A 24,793-nucleotide genomic window follows, 5' to 3' on the forward strand; every position below is an offset into this window, starting at 1 on the left:
CACCCTGCTTTCCTGAACTTAGGCCATCTCTCTTTAATGTGCGACTACCAATATTAATTAACATAGCCACCTCACCACCTTTTCCCAGCTTCCTGTCTTTCCTAAATGTCATATTTATTGAAGATTTGAACACTCCAAATTTAAGGGCTGGAGAAAATACCCCACCATTTATCAATGGGAAATCAAAGTTAAAAACATCTGGGGCGGGATTCTCCCGTACCCGGCGGGGCGGGGGGGGGGTCCCGGCGGGAGGGAGTGCCGTGAATCACTCCGGCGTCGGGCCGCCCCAAAGGTGTGGAATCCTCCGCACCTTCAGGGGCTAGGCCCGCCCCGGAGTGGTTGACACCCCGCCGGCCTGCGGGATAGGGGCTTGGCGCCATGCCAACCGGTGCAGAAGGGCCTCCGCCGGCCGGCACGAGTCTGCGCATACGCAGGAGCGCCAGAGTGTGCTGGCGTCATCCCCGCGCAAGCGGGAGAGGGTTCGTCTCCGCATCGGCCATCGCGGAGGACAACAACGGCCGATGTGGAGTAATAGAGTGCCCCCACTGCACATGCCCGCCTGCGGACCGGTCAATCCCAACCGCGGGCCAGGCCACCGTGGGGGCACCTCCTGGGGCAAGAGCCCACCGCGACCCCCCCAGGAACCCCGGAGCCCCCCCGCGCCGCCGGTTCCCGCCGATAAGGGACCTACTCTGATTACGCCGGCGGGTGGGAGAATCCCGCCCCTTGTCTGTCCCACCAAAAACCTGCGGGACAGAGCCCTGTTCTTGGTTATATGCTGAATGTCACTTTAACTCCCTTTGACTGGGAGCAGCCCCAAGCTTCGGAGCTAAAGGCTATTGAGACTGGAATTGGCCTTGTTAGTTGAGAGCACTTCACAGCTCTCAAGTGTTACCGCAGGTTCTGTTTGCTGATTGCTCCTGCTGGTAGCTGCAAATGCCTGGAGGCTGTGTGTTTGTTTGCTGCTGCCTCTTTTGCTTCTCTGGCCTGGAGTATGGAAACGGAGGATTGTAAGATGACCTGCTGCGAATGCTGGGGAGGGGGAAGGAGTGTTCATTCTCACTTCTGGCGTGCCAATAGTCTTTGTGATTTTCCACTGTTGGGAGTCTTCTGTTTGGTGCTGTAGGAGGGGGACATAGAGGCAGAATGATCCCAAAGCAGCTACAGCTGCCTGGAGGCAGTGTGTTTGTTTGCTTACACCCCTCTGTTTTTGTTACCTGGAGTAAGGAAAGGGAGGATGTAAGATGACCTGCTACCAGTGCTGGGGAAGGAGAAGGGGAGCTCTTTCTTCCTTCTGGTGTGTTCTGCAATGGTGTGACATTTTACCTTGTTGAGGAGTCTACGACTGGAAGCTGCAGGAGGGAGAGAGGGAGGTGGATTGATTCGAATGAGCAACTTGATGACGGCATTGAAGAAAGGGTTTTGCACATTATTGGTGACTTTATTGTACCGTTGACTGTTTAATGATAAATGCCTGGAGGCTGTGTGTTTGTTCACTGCTGCTTCTTTTGCTTCTGTGGCCTGGAGTAAAGAAAGGACGGATGTAGGATGACCTGCTGCCAATGCTGGAGAAGGGGATGGGGAGCTCTTTCCCTTTTCAGGTGTGCTCAACTCCCGAGCGTCTTTCCACTGTTGAGAGTCTTTTTGATTTGATTTGATTTGATTTACCATTGTCACATGTATTAGTATACAGTGAAAGTATTGTTTCTTGCATGCTGTACAAACAATGTATACGTACATAGGGAAGGAAGGGGAGACTGCAGAATGCAATGTTACAGTTATAGTAGAGAAAAGATCAACTTAATACGAGGTAGGTCCATTCAAAAGTCTGATGGCAGTATGGAAGAAGCTGTTCTTGAGTCGGTTGGTACGTGACCTCAAACTTTGGTATCTCTTTCCCGACGGAAGAAGGTCGAAGAGAGTATGTCCGGGGTGCGTGGGGTCCTTAATTATGCTGGCTGCCTTTCCGAGGCAGCGGGAATTGGAGACAGAGCCGATGGATGGGAGGCTGGTTTGCGTGATGGACTGGGCTACATTCACGACCTTTTGTAGTTTCCTGCGGTCTTGGGCAGAGCAGGCTCCATACCAAGCTGTGACACAACCAGAAAGAATGCTTTCTATGGTGCATCTGTAGAAGTTGGTGAGGGTCGTAGCTGACATGCCAAATTTCCTTAGTCTTCTGAGAAAGTAGAGTCGTTGGTGGGCTTTCTTAACTATAGTGTCAGCATGGGGGGACCAGGACAGGCTGTTGGTGACCTGGACACCTAAAAACCTGAAGCTCTCGACCCTTTCTACTTCGTTTCCATTGATGTAGACAGGGGCATGTTCTCCACTACGCTTCCTGAAGTCGATGACAATCTCCTTCATTTTGTTGACATTGAGGGAGAGATTATTGTCGTCGGACCAGTTCACCAGATTCTCTGTCTCATTCCTGTACTCTGTCTCGTCATTGATTGAAATCCGACCCACTACTGTGGTGTCATCAGCAAATTTGAAAATCGAGTCGATGGGGAATTTGGCCACACAGTCACAGGTGTATAAGGAGTATAGTAGGGGGCTGAGGACACAGCCTTGTGGGGCACCGGTGTTGAGGATGATCGTGGAGGAGGTGTTGTTGCCTATCCTTACTGATTGTGGCCTGTGGGTTAGAAAGTTCAGGATCCAGTCGCAGAGGGAGGAGCCGAGGCCAAGGCCACGGAGTCTGGAGATGAGTTTCGTAGGAATGATGGTGTTGAAGGCTGAGCTGTAGTCGATAAATGGGAGTCTGACATAGGTGTCTTTGTTATCTATGTAGAGTGCAGGGCCATGGAGATGGTGTCTGCTGTGGACCTGTTGCAGCGGGAGGCGAACTGTAGTGGATCAAGGCAATCCGGGAGGCTGGAGTTGATTCATGCCAAGACTAACCTTTCGAAGCACTTCATGATGATGGATGTCAGAGCCACTGGACGACCAGTTTTTAAGGCACGCTGCTTGGCTTTTTTTTGGTACAGGGATGATGGTCGTCTTCTTGAAGCAGATTGTTGTAAAGAGAGGTTGAAGATGTCTGCGAATACCCCCGCCAGCAGATCTGCGCAAAGCCTGAGTGCTCGTCCGGGTACCCCATCCGGGCCAGTAGCTTTCCGTGGGTTGACCTTCGAGAAGGATGCTCTGACGTCTGCAATGGTGATCTCAGATACAAGTTCATCTGAGGTTTCCAGGGTGGAGGGCTCGCTCTCGCTGACCTCTTGTTCAAAGCGGTCATAGAATGCATTGAGCTAATCAGGGAGGGGTGCATTGGAGCCAGCGATTTTACATGCCTTCATCTTGTCGCCCGTTATGTCTTGCAGACCTTGCCATAGTCAGCGGGGATCCGTGTGGGACTCGAGCTTGGTCCGAGAGTCTACTGCTGGGAGCTGTGGGAAGGGAGAGCGGGGATCCGTGTGGGACTCGAGCTTGGTCCGAGAGTCTACTGCTGGGAGCTGTGGGAAGGGAGAGCGGGGATCCGTGTGGGACTTGAGCTTGGTCCGAGAGTCTATTGCTGGGAGCTGTGGGAAGGGAGAGCGAGGATCCGTGTGGCACTCGAGCTTGGTCCGAGAGTCTATTGCTGGGAGCTGTGGGAAGGGAGAGCGAGGATCCGTGTGGGACTCGAGCTTGGTCCGAGAGTCTACTGCTGGGAGCTGTGGGAAGGGAGAGCGGGGATCCGTGTGGGACTCGAGCTTGGTCCGAGAGTCTACTGCTGGGAGCTGTGGGAAGGGAGAGCGAGGATCCGTGTGGCACTCGAGCTTGGTCCGAGAGTCTATTGCTGGGAGCTGTGGGAAGGGAGAGCGAGGATCCGTGTGGGACTCGAGCTTGGTCCGAGAGTCTACTGCTGGGAGCTGTGGGAAGGGAGAGCGAGGATCCGTGTGGGACTCGAGCTTGGTCCGAGAGTCTACTGCTGGGAGCTGTGGGAAGGGAGAGCGAGGATCCGTGTGGGACTCGAGCTTGGTCCGAGAGTCTACTGCTGGGAGCTGTGGGAAGGGAGAGCGGGGATCCGTGTGGGACTCGAGCTTGGTCCGAGAGTCTACTACTGGGAGCTGTGGGAAGGGAGAGCGAGGATCCGTGTGGGACTCGAGCTTGGTCCGAGAGTCTACTGTTGGGAGCTGTGGGAAGGGAGAGCGAGGATCCGTGTGGGACTCGAGCTTGGTCCGAGAGTCTACTGCTGGGAGCTGTGGGAAGGGAGAGCGGGGATCCGTGTGGGACTCGAGCTTGGTCCGAGAGTCTACTGCTGGGAGCTGTGGGAAGGGAGAGCGGGGATCCGTGTGGCACTCGAGCTTGGTCCGAGAGTCTACTGCTGGGAGCTGTGGGAAGGGAGAGGGAGGTGGGTTGATCCAAATGAGCAACTTGAGGAAGGTGTTGAAGAAATGCTTTTGCTGATGGTTCTATTGTACTGTTGGTTGTTTAATGTTCATACAAACTGCTGTATCTTTGTGTTTGCATTGATGTTCTGTAGCAAAAAGCTGCTTGTATGTATGGCATGGTGTCTTTTCCCTGTTGACTAATGGTTAGTGTGACGTATGGACTGTTAAGTTGTTTGTTTTCATCTTTTTGTACAAAGGTATTGTTATCATCTTTCTTTATATAAATTTAGAGTACCTAATTACTTTTTTTCCAATCAAGGGCAATTTAGCACGGCCAATTCACCTATCCTGCACATCTTTGAGTCGGGGGGGGGGGGGGGGGGGGGGGGGTGAGACCCACGCAAACACGGAGAGAATGTGCAAACTCCACACCGTAGGGGCAGCAGCCAAGAATCAAACACTCAAGAGCTGGGCTTCAGCGCTGAGGATATCCTCGAGACCAAAGGGTAAGTGTGTGGATCAGGGGAGGGCACCTGAGCACGGTCTCCCTAATGTTCCCGGCAAGGGTCTAGGGGCCCCTGCTGTGGCTGGGGTTTAGTGTGCAGAGCAAGGTTCTCCAGCACAACTGGCTCGGTGGATGGCACTCTGAGGGAAGACGGGACACATAAGAGTGGGGGGTGCTTGGGGGATTTGAGGGTCTCGGGATGGAAGCTCTAACTGATTGTCAGTCTCTCTCCTTCCCCCATTCCTTGCAGATACCAAAATGATTGGTGGTGTCGGCCCTGTGGCGGCTGCCCTCGCGTTGTTGGGGGAGTGGGGGGGGGGGGTGAGACAGGGCCGCTGTGAAGATTAATGTGACAGAGGCTTCACATGTATCAGTTGTAACATGTTTCAATAGTGAACATTGGACATTACCATACCTCCAGATTGTGACCCCCCCCTGCACCCCTCCCTGCCCCCCCCCCCCCCTCCCCTCCCACACACACACACCCCTAGTGCCCACTCAGTGATCCTCAATCACCTTGATCTTACATACCTAGGTGTCCGCCCAGGATGCACACCAGAGGTGGAGGCAGTCTGCTGCTTTCCACGCCCGACCCATCCAGTGACTGTCTACACCTCCCGCTGCCTGGGGAAAGCGGGCAGCATAATCAGGGTCTCCTCCCACCCGGCTCACTCACTCTTCCAATTCCTTCCAATGGCCGGAGATACAAAAGTCTGAGCACACGCACGAACGGGTTCAGAAACAGCTACTTCCCCGCTGTTACCAGACTCTTAAATGATCCTCTTATGGACTGACCTGATCTCTTCACACATCTCTACTGAGTAGTACCACACTCCGCATGCTTCACCCGATGTCTATGTATTTACATTGTGTATTTATTGTGTGTCCTATGTTTTTCATGTATGGAGCGGTCTGTCTGGACTGTAGGCAGAACAATACTTTTCACTGTACCTCTGTACATGTGACAATAAATCCAAATCCAATGCCCTTGGTGGACATCCTCTGGCGCCAGAGGGCCCTGGCCCACTGACCGGTGTCATTGGCTTCTCTGTCCCACCCTGTTCTGCCGGCTGCCTTCAGATGTGCCGGTGTCAGGAAGGGGGGATTCAGGAGAATTGGTGGTAGGCCCAGGTGGGCCTGCAGTGGTTTCTCCTCCAGGGGCTCCCGTAGGGCCCTAGGGGTTTCCATGGGACGGAGGGGCAGCTGGAGTGAGATCCAGAGGCCCCTGCCTCATCTGGTTCTGCCAGTCCTGGCGCCTCCCCGTTGGCTGCATCACGGTGTCGACGCCCCCAGCGATGCTCCTCAGTGACTGGGGCCACACTCTGCAGTGCCTCGGTAATATCTTCCTGTGTCTGCCGCCCAGGCCTCGGCGACTGGGACAGGACGTTGAGGCCCTCAGACATGGTCGTCAGAGACACCACCACTCAAGACACGTGCAACCCTCGCAGTGTTGGCCCCGGTGCCATGCGTTGCCAGCATCATCTCCTGTGTCCGTAGCCTTTGGGGCTTCATCGGCGATACGTTCGCTGTGATGTCATTGGCATCCCCTCCTGAATCTCACAACCGTCTCCTGTCACCTGCACCAGCTCGGGGAGAGGCCTCTCCAGAGGCTCGGCATTTGGCCAATCCACCTAACCTGCACGTCTTTGGACTGTGGGGGGAAACCGGAGCACCCAGAGGAAACCCACGCACACACGGGGAGAACGTGCAAATTCCACGCAGACAGTCACCGAAGGTCGGAATTGTACCCAGTCTCTAGCGTTGCAAGGCAGCAGTGCTAACCCCTGTGTCACCATATGAGGTGTGCGCCTGCGCTGGTGGAAGGTGCGGGTGATAGCTGTCACACCTCAATGATGGCGGTCTCCTCGGAGCTCTCCTCGGAGGTGGCGTGGGAGGGCGACTCCAGGTGGCCCAGCCCCATCAGATGGAGATCCTGCGAGACAATGGACATGTGGTCAGTGAGAGGGAAGGGTCATGTTGACCGACATGAATAACTCACTCGAGACAGGTCATCTGGATAAAGGGGCAGTGGATCCTCACCTCTCTGGCACAGGCCAACCTCGCTGTCGGTGACTGCTCTCACCATGCACAACCACGTTCCCCATGGGGGGGTGAGGACTCGGATCTCTGGTACTCCACCCTCCGTCTTGGCCCTTTCCCACTTATTATGGGTTATCTTCTCCTGCGGGGACACAGAGAGGGCATTGTGTATGGTGCTTGTCGAGTCGGGGGTGTCTATGGCAGGGTTGCCTGTGTGCACATGAAGGGGTTGTGGCATGTGGTGCCAGGGGGTTCTGAGGAACAAATGCAGAGTCCGGAGGGTGCGAGGTGTGAGCCAGTGATTTGCGGGGGGGGGGCTTTGGGAATTTGGGGGGGGGGGTGCAGGAGAGAGGTGGTAACTTACCCTTGCGGCTTGGTGGAGGTCGTTTGCCATCTTCCTACATTGTCGTGCTGCCCGCACGGGCAGCTGCTCCACTGCCTCCTGGGTGGCATTGGCCACCCTGCTGCTGGTCGTGCAGCCCACTCGGGGAACAGGATGTCCCGTCCAGCATCCAGAAGCCTGGGCCGGTCAGTATTGGCATTGGCCTGTGCGCTGCCAAGCTTGTGTGTTGACTGGGAATGAGTGGTGAAGGAGCGTTTAAAAGCAGCTCCCCCTTGTTAGCCGAGAGACACTGAGGCGTGAGTTTGCCGAATCAGGCGGCGAGACAGCCAGTAATGGCGAGAAGCATGTGGGGGCTAATTTCCAGCACTAAGTGCCGTTAAATATGGGCCTTGATCTCGCCGACACGACGAGAGACACAACGCCAATCCCACCCAAAATGACACTGAGAAATGTTTCCCTTAAATTGCGCCCTCAATCTGCCTAACCTTTTGTTTTAATTTATTAATTGGCCATTTATTTATTTAGCATCATAAAGTAGACAGGGTACAGTCGCATAGTTGTTGTTACGGGGCCAGGAATGGGAGACTTGAGTTCAAAACTCACCACAGCAGCTGAGGAATTTAACTCAGTTAATCAAATAAATCTGGAATTAAAAAACAGTAACATGAGCCATGAAAATTCGTGGTTGTTGTAATTACTGAAATCCTTGAGGGAAGCTGTAGCCCACAGGACCCACAGGGATGGCCCGATTGATCTCCCCGTGGGGGCCTGCGGAATACGATCGCCCCCGCTGAAAGGCGGAAGCAACACAACGGGGCCCGATAAAAGCCAGTCAGGAAGGGAACCGCCGTTTCGGATGGTCCCGGTCGGACTTAGATGTTGCTCTCTGTCGCTTTGTAGCTGTGCTTTGGCCTATTGCATGAACCTTTCTGTTTGAATCCTTCTCAGGGCTCCTGCGATTGTAATACTGGCGACGAGGAAATAGGGAAAATGTTCAGACCATGGCTGAATCTCGCTACAGGGGAGAAAGGTCAGAACAAACGTCAAAACGCCACTCTTCGTGACGCTCGATGCTTTTGACACGGATAGGTGTGTTTTGACGTATATAGGACTGGGCCCAGTATGCTGAGCGAATGTATTACTTTTTTGGGAAAACAAGGGACGACCAGCAAAAGGTATACTCCTGACTGCATGTGGGACCCCTACCTTCATCATCACCAATAGCCTGACCAACCCTGCAGCCCCAGATTCCAAAACCTCTGACGAACGGGTGGCACCATGGCAAACCACTATGACCCCAAACCATCGATAATTGTCCGAAGGTACAGGAAAACCCCGCGGGAGTCACAGAACTTTGACGCGCCTGTGCAAGCTGGCCGAGTATTGTGATTATGAGCCATCCCTTCCGGAGGTGCTGAGGGACCGCGTTGTCTGCGGAATCAACAACATGGCAGCTCAATGTAAGTCGCTGGCTGAACCATCTTTGGATCTGAAGAGGGCCTTAGAGAAATCCTTCTCACCTGAAAACAGGAGTCCAGTACCACCAGGGATCACTAGACGTAGAGGTGAATAGCATTGGTCACCCCCCCCCCCCCATTCAGGCGAACATCGCCCCTGAAGAGTGGAGCCTCTGGGACATAACCACTGCTCGAGCAACGTCGGGGCTGTCATAATATACACACAAGTATATGATGGTGCACAGACAGACAGTGAGTGACACAAAGGATGACCAATGAACATACAGAACTACAGCAGCCAATCACCAGACAGGACACAGCCACTATATAACCAGGGGGCACTAGTTTTCCCGCTCTCTCGGGATGCAGCCTCGGAGACAGTCAGAGCCCGTGAGCAGCAACTAGAACATACACCATGTGGTAGTAAGATAGTCTGGTCAGGTTAGCCTCAGGTCTCCAGTCAACTCAGCATAGTGTCAACCCACAGTTCAAGCATGTTTAATAGTTAAGAGTTTAATAAAATCGAGTTGCATTTCTTCAAGTGTTGGAAGGTTGTCTCTCTCTCTGCTGCAGTAAACGCAGTCCTCGCAGACCCGGCGTACCCAACACATCATGGACCACACCCATTGACTGAGAGCCTCTACAGCCTGGCGAGACATCCCTCCTGAACTCCAGGAGGAGGATTCACAGCAGTGCTGCATCTGTGTCAGAGGAATTGTGGGAACCAGGAACACCAGATCCGCCAACAAGCACGTCACCCTGGTCAGGGAGGCACACCACCTAGAGCCAGGGCTTTACACTTGGCACTACCCGACGAGGACAAGTGCATGCAGCTAAACTGAGTCGCAGCTCCAAGAATAACCCCCGTCAAAATCACCATCCAGTTTAATGGCCACCCCCTTGAAATGGAAATTGACAGAGGGGCTGCCTGTTGGGTCACAGGGTGGCAGACATACCAGAAAGTCCAGACAGCAATCCAACGCCTGGACCTCAGGGTCACTGAGGAGCGTTTGGCAACATGCACGGGAGAACCATTGGCCATCGCGGGCACGGCGATGACTCCTGTTGCCTACGGGCAGCGGTCCGACCACTTGCCATTGAAGATTGAGCGAGGGCCCGGATCCAGTCCATTGGGCCGTGACGGCCTGCACAGGCTCCACCTGGACTGGCAGCAGAATCAGGTTGGGCACTGGGGGATTGTACAAACTCCGGGGGAAATACCCGATGCTTTCCACGATGGCCTGGAAAAAAATAAAGGGAGGCGTGGCCAAAGTCTTCATAGAACCAGAAGGCCAAGTGAGGTATTTTAGGGCCTGCCCAGTTCCCAAAGCCCTGTTAACGAAGGTGGACGACGGACTCAGCCGGCAGGAAAGCCTGGGAATTATTCATCCTGTTGAGTCCGCAGAGCGGGCAATGCCCGTACTCCCGGTGCCTGTGTGGCAATTCCAAATTGACAGTGGATGGGTACCCGAGGCGGCGCACGGATCTCTATGCGCAGTTGGCTGGGGGACACTGCTTCTCAAAACTGGACATGAGCCACGCACACCTCCAGTTGGAACTGGACATGGCACCCAGGAAGTCTTCACGAATACATCAGCCTTCCATTCGGGATCTCGTCTGCCGTGAGATTTGTCAGAGGGTCAGGGAAAGCATCCTCCGCAGACTTGCACGGGGGGGGGTTTACTTGGATGACGCCCTGGTCACTGGAGCCACCGAGGAGGAGCACCTGGGTAATTTGGAGGAAGTCCTTCGCCGGTTCTCTGAGGCAGGGGTCCTCCTAAAGACGGGCAAGGGTACCGGGTTGACAAGGACGGCTAGCACCCGATAGAGGAGAAGGTACGGGCCATCAAACAGGCCCCCACACCCGCAAATACCACCAACCTACAGGAAATCCATCCCGACCTTGGCCACAGCATGGAAATTGGCATCTCCGTATTGTCCCGGCTGGGGCTAGATCCTTGCATGTATTTACTGAAAAGCCCATTCAGTTTAAATCCTTCTCGGGACTCGTAACAGAAACTATCAGCTGTCCTTTCCGCTCTGGCTACTGAAGCAATGTGATTGATTCTTATCTGCTCTTTGACTGATTGGATTGGATTTGTTTATTGTCACGTGTACTGAGGTACAGTGGAAAGTATTATTCTGCGAGCAGCTCAAACAGATCATTTGGTACGTGAAAAGGAAATACATAGCCTGGCGCTGGGCAGCACGGTGGCACAAGTGGCTAGCACTGTGGCTTCACAGCGCCAGGGTCCCAGGTTCGATTCCCGGCTTGGGTCACTGTCTGTGCGGAGTCTGCACGTTCTCCCCCTGTCTGCGTGGGTTTCCTCCGGGTGCCCCAGTTTCCTCCCACAGTCCAATGACGTGCAGGTTAGGTGGATTGGCCATGCTAAATTGCCCCTTAGTGTCCAAAAAGGTTAGGTGGGGTTACTGGGTTACGGGGATAGGGTGGAAGTGAGGGCTTAAGTGGGTCGGTGCAGACTCGATGGGCCGAATGGCCTCCTTCTGCACTGTACGTTCTGTATTCTATGTTCTATGTTTTAACCACTGTGCTCCTGTGCCGCTCTGTATAAACAATGTGAATCTAGGATTAAATTATAATGCATCATAGAATCATAGAATTTACAGTGCAGAAGGAGGCCATTCGGCCCATCGAGTCTGCACCGGCTCTTGGAAAGAGCACCCTACCCAAGCCCACACCTCCACCCTATCCCCATAACCCAGTAACCCCACCCAACACTAAGGGCAATTTTGGACACTAAGGACAATTTAGCATGGCCAATCAGAGCAGTTCATCGCCGTATTCCATTAGCTCCTGTTGAGAGGCTGATCTTTTCATTCATATAGTAACTGACTTTGCAATCAGGCTCAATATCAGTGTTTGATATCAGGAAAGATGGCAACTTTGTCAACCTAACCTTTGTCGTAACCATTGAAGAATCAGACTAAAACTGAGCATTCCTTACAGCCAGCAGAATATGTAAGCATGGTCATCATCTCCCTCATCTTCACCGAAACAGCTTTATGGTAAATAAAGGGTCAATCTGAGGGAGTAATTTTTAAACTGCATGAATCTGGGATTGGTGAAAATATTTGCCATCTTCATTCGAGCCTCCATAACCTCCTGGAAGGGGAATCTTCACGACAATCGGGGATAGCAATAAATGCGATCTTACCAATAATGCCTGCTTCCCATGAATGACTCCTAACAATATTAAAGGGTATAAATAAAGGCTACAGGTCTGTCTTGACTTGTACCTGATGCACGATCAATTAAACTCAAGACGAGGTTGTATCATAACTGAAGGCTTTAATAGACTACGATGTGGAGATGCCGGCGTTGGACTGGGGTGAGCACAGTACGAAGTCTTACAACACCAGGTTAAAGTCCAACAGGTTTGTTTCGATGTCACTAGCTTTCGGAGCGCTGCTCCTTCCTCAGGTGAATGCAGAGGTCTGTTCCAGAAACACATATATAGACAAATTCAAAGATGCCAAACAATGCTAGGAATGCGACCATTAGCAGGTGATTAAATCTTTACAGATCCAGAGATGGGGTAACCCCAGGTTAAAGAGGTGTGAATTGCATCAAGCCAGGACAGTTGGTGGGATTTCACAGGCCAGATGGTGGGGGATGAATGTAATGCGACATGAATCCCAGGTCCCGGTTGAGGCCGCACTCATGTGTGCGGAACTTGGCTATAAGTTTCTGCTCGGCGATTCTGCGTTGTCGCGGGTCCTGAAGGCCGCCTTGGAGAACGCTTACCCGGAGATCAGAGGCTGAATGCCCTTGACTGCTGAAGTGTTCCCCGACTGGAAGGGAACATTCCTGCCTGGTGATTGTCGCACAATGTCCGTTCATTCGTTGTCGCAGCGTCTGCATGGTCTCGCCAATGTACCACGCTTCGGGACATCCTTTCCTGCAGCGTATGAGGTAGACCACGTTGGCCGAATCGCACGAGTATGTACCGCGTACCTGGTGGGTGGTGTTCTCACGTGTAATAGTGGTATCCATGTCGATGATCTGGCACGTCTTGCAGAGATTGCCATGACAGGGTTGTGTGGTGTCGTGGTCACTGTTCCGAAGACTGGGTAGTTTGCTGCAAACAATGGTTCGTTTGAGGTTGCGCGGTTGTTTGAAGGTTGTTTTAATAGACTAGATCTGTTTCCCCAGCAGCTTCGGTACAGAATGAGGGCTGCTGGGACGGCACCAGTTCTTATACCCCGCCTGTCAGGGTGGAGCTACATACCAAACAGCCAATGGTAAACTCCTAGGTTTACCCAATGATCTACAGCCTCTCGGGTACTGCAATACCTGAGAATACCACAGTACCTGCATGCTGTAATTAGCCCAGTGAACAAGGACACCTTGAAGGAATGTTCAATTGCCACCCCTCCAGCAGTTACCACTGTTGACTCCAGTCAGTTGAGTCAACAGCCTTAAACTTCAAACTATTTTATGGCTGAATTGACTGCCCCTGTTAACTGGTTTCGAAATGACCTACACCACAGAAATAGTCCATTCAGCCCAATCAGTCCATGCTGTATATCTGACTGAGATTGCTGGGAAAACATTCGGACACTTGGCGCCTGAGGAGAAACAAGTTGGTTTCAGATCGGAACTCTGCCTGAGAACTGGTTCGGCCAGTATGGTCCAGCCTGGAACGCTAATTCCTGACTTCCCGCCGTTGATGCGGGCTGACCTGTTGTATGGTTCCTGCTGTCGGCTATTTTTTTGTTTTGATTCTGTTCTGGCGGCTGCAGTTGTTTCTGTTTTATTTTTCTTGGAAGCTGGTTAATTAATCTGATTTGAGCTTGAAGCCAGTCCAAACTGCACAATAGAGCATTTGACCCATTTCCCAGCACTGGTGACACCATCTGTTCCACATTACCAGATTGCATAACTTCGACATTGCGATCGCCGCATTTTAGTTGCAATAAAGTGGCCTGTTAGATCAGCGGTGGACAACCTGCGGCCTGTAAGGGGGGGGGGGGGGGGCGCATGAGGCCCATCTGCGTTCTGAGTGCTGCGGCCCACAAGACATTTTGTTGACCTATCCCCGCCCCCCCCCCCCCACCCCCCCACGCAGGGTTGCCACATTCTGCTGATTTCCATCCACGCACTTTTTTTTCCCGTGTGACTGAAGTGATTTGCACGTAAAGCGAGCAAAAGTGAGGTGGGGAGCGAGCTGATTGCTCACAACACAGACTGTGACAGCCGTGCACTCCCTCTGCGTCCAAAGTGTAAATATTTCTTTTGTTTTTACTATTTGAAGTTGATGAGAGTTCTATTAATATTTAAATGATTAAGCATTTTCTGTACCTCGTTATGAAATATTTGGCGTGTATTAAACGTATTTAACCTTATTCAGGGGGTCACGGTTAGTGAACAAGCCCAATTTTAACCGTGGGGCCCCCTGAGGTGAAGGAGGGTCACTCATGCGGCCCACTCACCGGCCTAGGCTGCCCATCACTGTATTAGATGGTATCATTTAATGAAGATCAGGGGAGGATACCAGCACTTGTGTATTTTCACTGAGGGACAACAGCAACTTGCATTTATACGGCCCTTTGACATAGTTGAAGGCATTTCACAGGAGCATATAGGCAGGGAAAAATCAAGTCTGATCCTCATAAACAGGTATTAAGACCCGTGATTGATCAGAGTGTTAAGTTTTAAGGAGCACTTTAAAGAAGGGGAGAGAGATAGAGAGGAAGAGGGGGTTAGGGAGGGGATTCCAAAACTTAGACCCTGAAGATTTGAAGGCGTAGCTGCCAATGTTGAGGCAAAGGTTTTGAGAGAGCCACAAGAGGCTAAAATTGGAGGAACACAAGAGGCCTGGCTGGAACACAAGAGGCCTGGCTGGAACACAAGAGGCCTGGCTGGAACACAAGAGGCCTTGCTGAAATACAAGAGGCCTGGCTGGAACACAAGAGGCCTGGCTGGAACACAAGAGGCCTTGCTGAAATACAAGAGGCCTGGCTGGAACACAAGAGGCCTGGCTGGAACACAAGAGGCCTTGCTGAAATACAAGAGGCCTGGCTGGAACACAAGAGGCCTTGCTGGAACACAAGAGGCCTGGCTGGAACACAAGAGGCCTGGCTGAAACACAAGAGGTCTTGCTGGAAAGTGTGAATGTGTTGAGTATTGAAGTTGGCAGTGGGCCCCAGTGTGATGTGTCTTCCAGTTTAATAACCTGTCCTCATTCACTGCCAAGATATGCATGTGGAAATATGTTATTTGTCAGAAAAGTGATGATTAGATGCCGGGGGCGGCCCATAATCGCCGTCAGAGATCATGCTTCCTCACCAGCGACATCACAAAGTCCATGCCCACAAAGGGCGGGAACCTCATTTTAATGAATTCCAATAAATTTTAATATTGTTAAAGGGCTTCCCCAACACTCGATTAGCCCCCGACTAAGTATGTTCACACCTATGTTTACAACAGCTTTTTAATAACGTGAATCAGTTGAGAGGATTCCTCAGGCAGAGGGGAAAGGTAAGTATAGCTCCCCCCCCCCCTCCCCCGGGAAAGAAAGACATATCTGGGCACTGCCCTGACGCAGGTTGGCACTGCCAGGTTAGAAACCTGAAGTACCCCCCTGGCAGTGCCACCCTGGCCCTCGTGGGCGGGGGGGATGGGGCTTGATTGTCTGGGAGTGGAGGGGAGAGGCCATTGTTGATTGTCCAGAGGTGGGGGGAGCCCCTGATACCTCCGTGGTGGTGGTGGGAAAGTGGGTTAACATTTCTGATTTGATTGGGGTGTCCTTTATAGATGGTGCCCCGGTCTCTGTGGAGCCGGGAACCGGCTCCATCAGGCCCCACCCTGCGAGAGTGACAGCGTAAACCACACTCACTCATTGATTTTCTTTCAAAAGGTTGAAGATCGGAAATGATGTCTGCTATGTGCAACTGGAGAGCGACATGCCGGTTTCCAGTCTGCGGCTGGAACTTTGAAACAATATGGTCAAATTCCACCCAAATCACTTATCGGAGATTAACAGAAGACATTAATCCCGAGGCAGACACTCTCAGTAACAACATTTATATCGCGCCTTTAATATGGCTAAACATCACAAGGATGCTCTTAATCTATCAATGGGATTTACATTGAATCCAAAACCACAATGAATTTAGACAGCACGGTAGCGCAGTGGTTAGCACTGTGGCTTCACAGCGCCAGAGTCCCAGGTTCGATTCCCCGCTGCGTCACTGTCTGTGCGGAGTCTGCACGTTCGCCCCGTGTCTGCGGGGGTTTCCTCCGGGTGCTCCGGTTTCCTCCCACAGTCCAAAGACGTGCAGGTTAGGTGGGTTGGCCACGCTAAATTGCCCTTAGTGTCCAAAAAGGTTAGGAGGGGCCATTGCGTTATGGGGATAGGGTGGAAGTGAGGGCTTAAGTGGGTCGGTGCAGACTCGATGGGCCGAATGGCCTCCTTCTGCACGGTGTGTTCTATGAATTAGAATGTTTTATTAAATGAAGTCAGATTGGCCTGGGTGATGTCACAGGCTCAAACACGAGCCTTTCAAATTAGGGATATCATCACGTTTAGCAAATTCAAACAAGTTTCCGGTGGATACACATTCACATCCAATTTGGCACAGTTTGATACTCAAGCCCGCGTTCTCACCCAGAACATGGAAGTATAAAATGGTACAGCACACAAAGAAACCATTCAGCCCATCAAGCTTGTGTCAGCTCTTTCAAAGAGCAATCCAGTCAATCCTACTCCCTCACTCTTTCCCCCACATCCCTACAATTCTTCCTGCTTCAAGTATTTCCCAAATTCCATTGTGAAAGATTCCATTGAATCTGTGTCCACCACTCTATTAGGCAGAGAATTCCAAATCCTAACCAGTGATTGAGTAAGAGAAACATTTCCTCATGTCACCTCAGGCTCTTTAGTCAACCATCTTAAATCTTGCTCTCTTGTTAATGACCTCTCAGACATTGGAAACACTCTTTCTTTATTAACTCTACTTTCTTGATTCTTGATCTTAAATCATTCTATTAAATCTCCTCACCTTCTCTGCTCGGAGGAGAATGGTGCCAGTTCCTCGAGTCTCTCAATGTAACCCTACTCCTCTCTTCAAAGCCTTCACATTCTTCCAAAAGTGGGATGCCCAAGAATGAGCACAATGCTGTCAGGAAACAGAGGTAGTTTCAGTAATCTATATTTGCATTATTTAAGTCAGCTTAATTTGTATTTCTATATTTGGTATGAAAAGGGAATAACTTCATTTTAGCTTTATGTTAAACAAAGGTGCCTACCAGTCTGTAGGTTTAGTTTCACTTTAAACTTTGCCTGCATTTCAATGGAAGCTTTACAACATAAAAGTAATTACTGGGTTTAACAAAAACTGAGGTACTGCCTAGCAACCAGGCGCCCACACTGAAAAGCAGAAGCATTTGAGTTTCACTTTGGAACCAGGTAACCCGGGGGCAAGAAGCTGTCCACAGAAACTGCCAGTCCGAACGGGGCAATCTAGAGGGACAGAAACTATGTCCCAGAATCTAAATAAATGGTAAGTCCCTGAAACCAGGGAATGAGAGCTCCAGGAATCTGAAAAACGGACTCTGATCAGTGAATTCGGGACAGAGAGAGAGAGAGGCTCCCAGTGAAAGACAGGGCAGCAAGGTACAGACCTGGAGATCTCGGCTAGCGAGAAGCCAGACATCTGTGATGACCATAATGTTGGGGAGATCTTAATACAGCCTGAGAAGCAGTGGTGTCCTGTTGGTGTGGTTGGGTACTGAGAGATTGTATAGAAGCTTGAATGCACAGGGTGTTCCAGGACAGAGGAATACTGAAAGGAGAGGTTGAAATCCTGGATGTGGATCCTTGGTGAAGGCATCTGAGAGAAAGTGTTGTTTGGAAGAGGATTCCAAGGGTTTTCTTCAAGAGTGGAGTTTGGAAACACTTGTGTGAAAGCCAGAGTTCCAGTAGTTTGTGTACAGTGTGACAAGCATCTGGGGGTTTTGATGAGAAACGCACAGAAGTTGGTTTGGGTGGTGTCTGTCACTTGGTTTCAGAGTGTGTTGTGTCTGACCCCCATCTCGCTTATTGGTTTACATGGACTGTTATGAGCCAGAGTTTAGAGAACCACAAAGTGTATCATGGAGTTCACCTGACCCACAACTTTTACTAGATTGTGGTATGGGGAGCACACGGCCCACTCTACAGGTGTGGTACAGCAGAAATGGAAAAGTAGTTTTTAAAGAAAAACAATGTTTATTCTGTGAACTCAAGTTCACCTTTTTAAAACAAACAGTGAACATCTTAGCAACCATTAATTCGAATACAACCCCCAAAGAATACAACACTAAGTAATGCTTACGCTGTCCTTTTAACATCCAGAAGACTTACAAAAAACATAGGGCGGATTTCTACCCCCCACGACGGGTGGGAGAATCGCCGGGGCGCTGCGTGAGTCCCGCCACACCGCCCCGGTACCCGCACGCGATTCTTCCCCCCCCCCCCAAACCGGTGGGGCGAGAATCACGGCTGGCTGCTGGGAGAATCGCCGCTCGGCGTTTGTAACGGGCGAGCGACGATTCTCCGGCCCGGATGGGCCGAGCGGCCTGCCCAACACGACAGGTTCCCGCCGGCGCTGTCCTCACCTGGTCGCTGCCGGCGGGAACAGCGCGGGAATACTGGGGGAGGGCGGCCTGTGGGGGGGGGGAGAGGGGGGTTCCTGCACCGGGGGGGGGCCTCAAAAGGGGTCTGGCCCGCGATCGGTGCCCACCAATCGGCGGGCCGGCCTCTCTGAAGGAGGACCTCCTTTCCTCCGCCACCCCGCAAGATCCATGCGACATCTTCCTGCGGGGCGGCCGCGGGGAAGGCGACAACCGCGCATGCGTGGGTGATGTCATTTACTCGGTGCCGCTTTTACGCAGCGCCAAGGCCCGGCACGCTTAAATGACGCGGCGCCACTCCTAGCCCCCCGGGGGCGGGAGAATAGGGGGCTGGGTGCGGCCTCCGACGCCGGAGTGAAACACTCCGGTTTTCACCCCGCCGTCGGCACTTAGTCTCCCGACGGGAGAATTGTGCCCTTAACCTTTAACAGAAGCACATCAGGTTAAAGTCACTACTGAAAACATTTATAATTCTGAATTCACCAAATGATCAAGAGATAGACTTTTCATGGCAGAGAGATCAACAGTACACCTGCTCTGTCTGGCTTCAGCTCCAACACTGAAAACGAAACTAAAACACACCCTGCAGCAAACAGCCTAAAACAAAAGTAAAAAGCTGACAGACAGCCCAGCTCCACCCACTCTCTGACATGAATGAAATGAAAATCGCTTATTGTCACGAATAGGCTTCAATGAAGTTACTGTGAAAAGCCCCTAGTCGCCACATTCCGGCGCCTGTTCGGGGAGGCTGGTACTAATAAACACCCATTTCATAAAGATACTCTCACATGACAGGGCTGTGCACTTACTGTGAATATTAGGGTATAAGGTGGATTTTGAAACTTGTGCTATCTTTATGAATCTGTAAAGGTGTAGCTGCAGTGAAGTAGTATTGTATTATGGATGATCATTTCTTGTTTAGCAACTGTTTTACTATTTTGTTAAAAGTTCATCGTCAGTCCTGAGACTCTGTTCATCCACGTCTCTAAACAAAAAAATAACAGCTAGGATCTATTGAGTCAGGTTCCACTCTGGGATCATGGAATCTTTACAGTGCAGAAGGAGGCCATTCGGCCCATCGAGTCTCTCCGACCCTCTGAAAGAGCACCTTACCTAGGCTCAAAGCCCACGCTATCCCCATAACCACACCTAGGGGACTATTTAGCATGGTCAATCCACTTAGCCTGCACAGTGCTAACCGCTGTGCCATCGTGCCGACCTGACTGTCAAGTCGTAACATCAGCTGATCATGACAATGCATTTGGATAGGGACTAGTATTTTATGTTGGCTTAGTGTACCGTACAAGGCTGTTTTTTGGAAGGGACATGTCAGACTGCTACTATACAATAATCCTTCATCTTAAGATGAAAGGAGAGAGTATTAGGAGACTGGGAGGATGTGACATTGCAACAAACCTAAGCAACACTGCCTGATCTGGTGTGTGCCGACAATGCTGAATATGGAAAGATCAGATTGTTGTTCAAGTGGGGCGGCACGGTAGCACAGTGGTTATCACTGCTGCCTCACAGATTCCCGGCTTGGATCACTGGCTGTGCGGAGTCTGCACGTTCTCCCCGTGCCTGCGTAGGTTTCCTCCGGGCGCTCCGGTTTCTTCCCACAGTCCAAAGATGTGCAGGTTAGGTGGATTGGCCGTGCTAAATTGTCCCTCAGTGTGCAAAGATGTGCAGCTTAGACGGGGTTACGGGAATAGGCAGGAGGATGGGCCTGCATTGGGTGCTCTTTCAGAGGGTTGGTGCAGACCCGATGGGCCAACGGCCTCCTTCTGGACTGAAGGGATTCAATGGTCCTATGAGAATGAATGAGGCAGACTTGTAGAGCTGAATAGCCTCCTTGTTTCCCTTCCATCAAAAGTCCTCATATTGCACACATAATACATTTTAAAAGAAATAACTCACCAATTTTAAAAATTGGAACAGGCTCCAATCTTTGTCTTATCCAGAGGAAATAGGCCATTACATGTACTTTGGGATGATATGATGATTGAACCATTGATACTGAGCAGATCTCTTTTGGCAAATATAAGTACAGCGGCCCCAGTTGAATTCACTTATTTGTAGTTGAGATATTATTGAGAGAATGACTATTTGAAGTCAATTTCGCTCGTTTGCTTCTCGTCGTTTGGTAGAACAGATCCTGGGTATATTTGTCTTGTGCTCGTCAGAACAATCGCAAATAAAAACCAATGTCAGTGGGGAACAACTCTTTTGTACTGTATGAGATGAGAGTGCTGATTGGCTGGCAAATGGATTCTGTCTTTGGTAAAGACGTTGCCATGGAGAATGCACCAGTTAATGGTGACTGGCAGCTGACTGCCAGGCATTGTTTGAAAGTTTAAGCCAGCAGTTTAACTTGGTCAAGGTATTGTCCTGAGGAATGAACCAGCGAATGGCTGTCACTTGTTTTGTTTCGCTGAAACAGGCCCAATGTGAGTACATGTTCTTTTGTGACGGAGTTCAGTACGGTGGGAGGGCTACACTATCGGAGGTGCTGTCTTTCAGGTGAAACATTAAACTAAGATGTCTTGGGCAGATGTAAAAGATCCCATGGTAATATTTCGAAGAGTAGGTGAGTTGTCCATGTTGTCCTGGGAAATATTTATCCTTCAATCAATGTTACAAAAAAGCAGATCATCTGTTCATCATCTGTGTGCTAATTAGCCTCCTACATTACAACAATTGCTACATTTCAAAAGTACTAGTTGGCTGTAACACACTTTGAAACATCCAGTGGACATGAAGAGTGTTGTATAAATACTAGTATTTCATTTATTCTTTTAATAGAATGCTTTACCATGTGTGTAAAAATATGCAGTTATTAAAGGCGTGCATCTACTCACGTCCTTGACACATTTCTCTCTCTCATTTTGAAACAATGAGATGTTGCAATCTTCCCTGCTAAGCTTGGGAGAAAGTGCTTTTTGTAACCAGTGCAGGGTACTCAAGGGTAAAGAGGTCTTCTGGCAACAGAGTCGCTGCTTGTTTCCCTCACTATCTTTTGATATATTTGGCCCATACAACATCAACATATTCACGGGGATCCTTGAACACAGACATCCAAAAGTGCTTTGCAGAGGAGAAATCAAGACTGAATCCAAACCATCTCCCCATGATAGGAAGATAGAGCAGCTAAACACGTGGCTAAACAACTGGTGTAGGAGGGAGGGTTTCCGTTATCTGGACCACTGGGAGCTCTTCCGGGGCAGGTGTGACCTATATAAGAAGGACGGGTTGCATCTAAACCGGAGAGGCATAAATATCCTGGCCACGAGGTTTGCTAGTGTCACACGGGAGGGTTTAAACTAGTATGGCAGGGGGTGGGCACGGGAGCACTAGGTCAGAAGGTGAGAGCATTGAGGGAGAACTAGGGAATAGGGACAGTGTGGCTCTGAGGCAGAGCAGACAGGGAGAAGTTGCTGAATACAGCGGGTCTGGTGGCCTGAAGTGCATATGTTTTAATGCAAGAAGTATTACGGGTAAGGCAGATGAACTTAGAGCTTGGATTAGTACTTGGAACTATGATGTTGTTGCCATTACAGAGACCTGGTTGAGGGAAGGGCAGGATTGGCAGCTAAACGTTCCAGGATTTAGATGTTTCAGGCGGGATAGAGGGTGATGTAAAAGGGGAGGCGGAGTTGCGCTACTGGTTAGGGAGAATATCACAGCTGTACTGCAGGAGGACACCTCAGAGGGCAGTGAGGCTATATGGGTAGAGATCAGGAATAAAAAGGGTGCAGTCACAATGTTGGGGGTTTACTACAGGACTCCAAACAGCCAGCGGGAGATAGAGGAGCAGATAGGTAGACAGATTTTGGAAAAGAGTAAAAACAACAGGGTTGTGGTGATGGGAGACTTCAACTTCCCCAATATTGACTGGGACTCACTTAGTGCCAGGGGCTTAGACGGGGCGGAGTTTGTAAGGAGCATCCAGGAGGGCTTCTTAAAACAATATGTAGACAGTCCAACTAGGGAAGGGGCGGTACTGGACCTGGTATTGGGGAATGAGCCCGGCCAGGTGGAAGATGTTTCAGTAGGGGAGCATTTCGGTAACAGTGACCACAATTCAGTAAGTTTTAAAGTACTGGTGGACAAGGTCAAGAGTGGCCCTAGGATGAATGTGCTAAATTGGGGGAAGGCTAATTATAACAATATTAGGCGGGAACTGAAGAACATAGATTGGGGGCCAATGTTTGAGGGCAAATCAACATCTGACATGTGGGAGGCTTTCAAATGTCAGTTGAAAGGAATTCAGGACCGGCATGTTCCTGTGAGGAAGAAGGATAAATATGGCAATTTTCGGGAACCTTGGATAACGAGAGATATTGTAGGCCTCATCAAAAAGAAAAAGGAGGCATTTGTCAGGGCTAAAAGGCTGGGAACAGACGAAGCCTGCGTGGAATATAAGGAAAGTAGGAAGGAACTTAAGCAAGGAATCAGGAGGGCTAGAAAGGGTCACGAAAAGTCATTGGCAAATAGGGTTAAGGAAAATCCCAAGGCTTTTTACACGTACATAAAAAGCAAGAGGGTAGCCAGGGAAAGGGTTGGCAAGGGAATCTATGTGTGGAGCCAGAGGAAATGGGCGAGGTCCTAAATGAATACTTTGCATCAGTATTCACCAAAGAGAAGAAATTGGTAGATGTTGAGTCTGGAGAAGGGTGTGTAGATCGCCTGGGTCACATTGAGATCCAAAAAGACGAGGTGTTGGGTGTCTTAAAAAATATTAAGGTCGATAAGTCCCCAGGGCCTGATGGGATCTACCCCAGAATACTGAAGGAGGCTGGAGAGCAAATTGCTGAGGCCTTGACAGAAATCTTTGGATCCTCACTGTCTTCAGGGGATGTCCCGGAGGACTGGAGAATAGCCAATGTTGTTCCTCTGTTTAAGAAGGGTAGCAAGGATAATCCAGGGAACTACAGGCCGGTGAGCCTTACTTCAGTGGTAGGGAAATTACTGGAGAGAATTGTTCGAGACAGGATCTACTCCCATTTGGAAGCAAATGGACGTATTGGTGAGAGGCAGCATGGTTTTGTGAAGGGGAGGTCGTGTCTCACTAACTTGATAGAATTTTTTGAGGAGGTCACAAAGATGATTGACGCAGATAGGGCAGTGGATGTTGTCTATATGGACTTCAGTAAGGCCTTTGACAAGGTCCCTCATGGTAGACTAGTACAAAAGGTGAAGTCACACGGGATCAGGGGTGAGCTGGCAAGGTGGCTACAGAACTGGCTAGGTCATAGAAGGCAGAGAGTAGCAATGGAAGGATGCTTTTCTAATTGGAGGGCTGTGACCAGTGGTGTTCCACAGGGATCAGTGCTGGGACTTTTGCTGTTTGTAGTACATATAAATGATTTGGAGGAAAATGTAACTGGTCTGATTAGTAAGTTTGCAGACGACACAAAGGTTGGTGGAATTGCGGATAGCGATGAGGACTGTCAGAGGATACAGCAGGATTTAGATTGTTTGGAGACTTGGGCAGACTTGAGTATTGAAAGTAAAAGAGATCTAGGAGTACAGGTCCACAGGTCACTGAAAGGAGCAATGCAGGTGGAGAAGGTAGTCAAGAAGGCATACGGCATGCTTGCCTTCATTGGCCGGGGCATTGAGTATAAGAATTGGCAAGTCATGTTGCAGCTGTATAGAACCTTAATTAGGCCACACTTGGAGTATCGTGTTCAATTCTGGTCGTCACACTACCAGAAGGATGTGGAGGCTTTAGGGAGGGTGCAGAAGAGATTTACCAGAATTTTGCCTGGTATGGAGGGCATTAGCTATGAGGAGCGGTTGAATAAACTCGGTTTGTTCTCACTTGAACGAAGGAGGTTGAGGGGCGACCTGATAGAGGTCTACAAAATTATGAGGGGCATAGACAGAGTGGATAGTCAGAGGCTTTTCCCCAGGGTAGAGGGGTCAATTACTAGGGGGCATAGGTTTAAGGTGAGAGGGGCAAGGTTTAGAGTAGATGTACGAGGCAAGTTTTTTACGCAGAGGGTAGTGGGTGCCTGGAACTCGCTACCGGAGGAGGTGGTGGAAGCAGGGACGATAGTGACATTTAAGGGGCATCTTGACAAAATACATGAATAGGATGGGAATAGAGGGATATGGACCCAGGAAGTGTAGAAGATTGTAGTTTAGTCGGGCAGCATTGTCGGCACGGGCTTGGAGGGCCGAAGGGCCTGTTCCTGTGCTGTACTTTTCTTTGTTCTTTGTTCTTTGTTCTATGACATTCAACAGCATTATGATCACTGAATCCCCCACCATCAAGATCCTGGGTCTTACCACTGGACAGAACATGAATGAAGGTTCTAAACGAACACTGGCTACAAGACCAGATCAGGAGTTGGGAATCCTGGGGCGAGTAGCTCACCTCCAGACTCCCCAAAGCCTGTCCACCATCTACAGGGCACAAGTCACGAGTGTGATGGAAACTCCCCACTTGCCTGGATGAGTGCATATGTTTTACGCCAGAAAAAATGGCGC

At 50.5% G+C, this 24,793-nt stretch overlaps 1 long non-coding RNA gene across 2 annotated transcripts in view; it reads right to left on the reverse strand.

Moving 5' to 3' along the window:
• Window positions 1-24,793, reverse strand: part of LOC140425691 (uncharacterized) — a 71,810-nt gene that overhangs the window by 44,505 nt on the left and 2,512 nt on the right. For both annotated transcript variants that reach the window (XR_011947922.1, XR_011947923.1), the window contains exon 2: window positions 16,687-16,803. This is a non-coding gene — a long non-coding RNA (uncharacterized lncRNA). The remainder of the gene's footprint in view (window positions 1-16,686; window positions 16,804-24,793) is intronic.

This window comes from Scyliorhinus torazame, chromosome 6 (assembly GCF_047496885.1).
Source record: "Scyliorhinus torazame isolate Kashiwa2021f chromosome 6, sScyTor2.1, whole genome shotgun sequence".
NCBI classification, from domain to species: domain Eukaryota; kingdom Metazoa; phylum Chordata; class Chondrichthyes; order Carcharhiniformes; family Scyliorhinidae; genus Scyliorhinus; species Scyliorhinus torazame.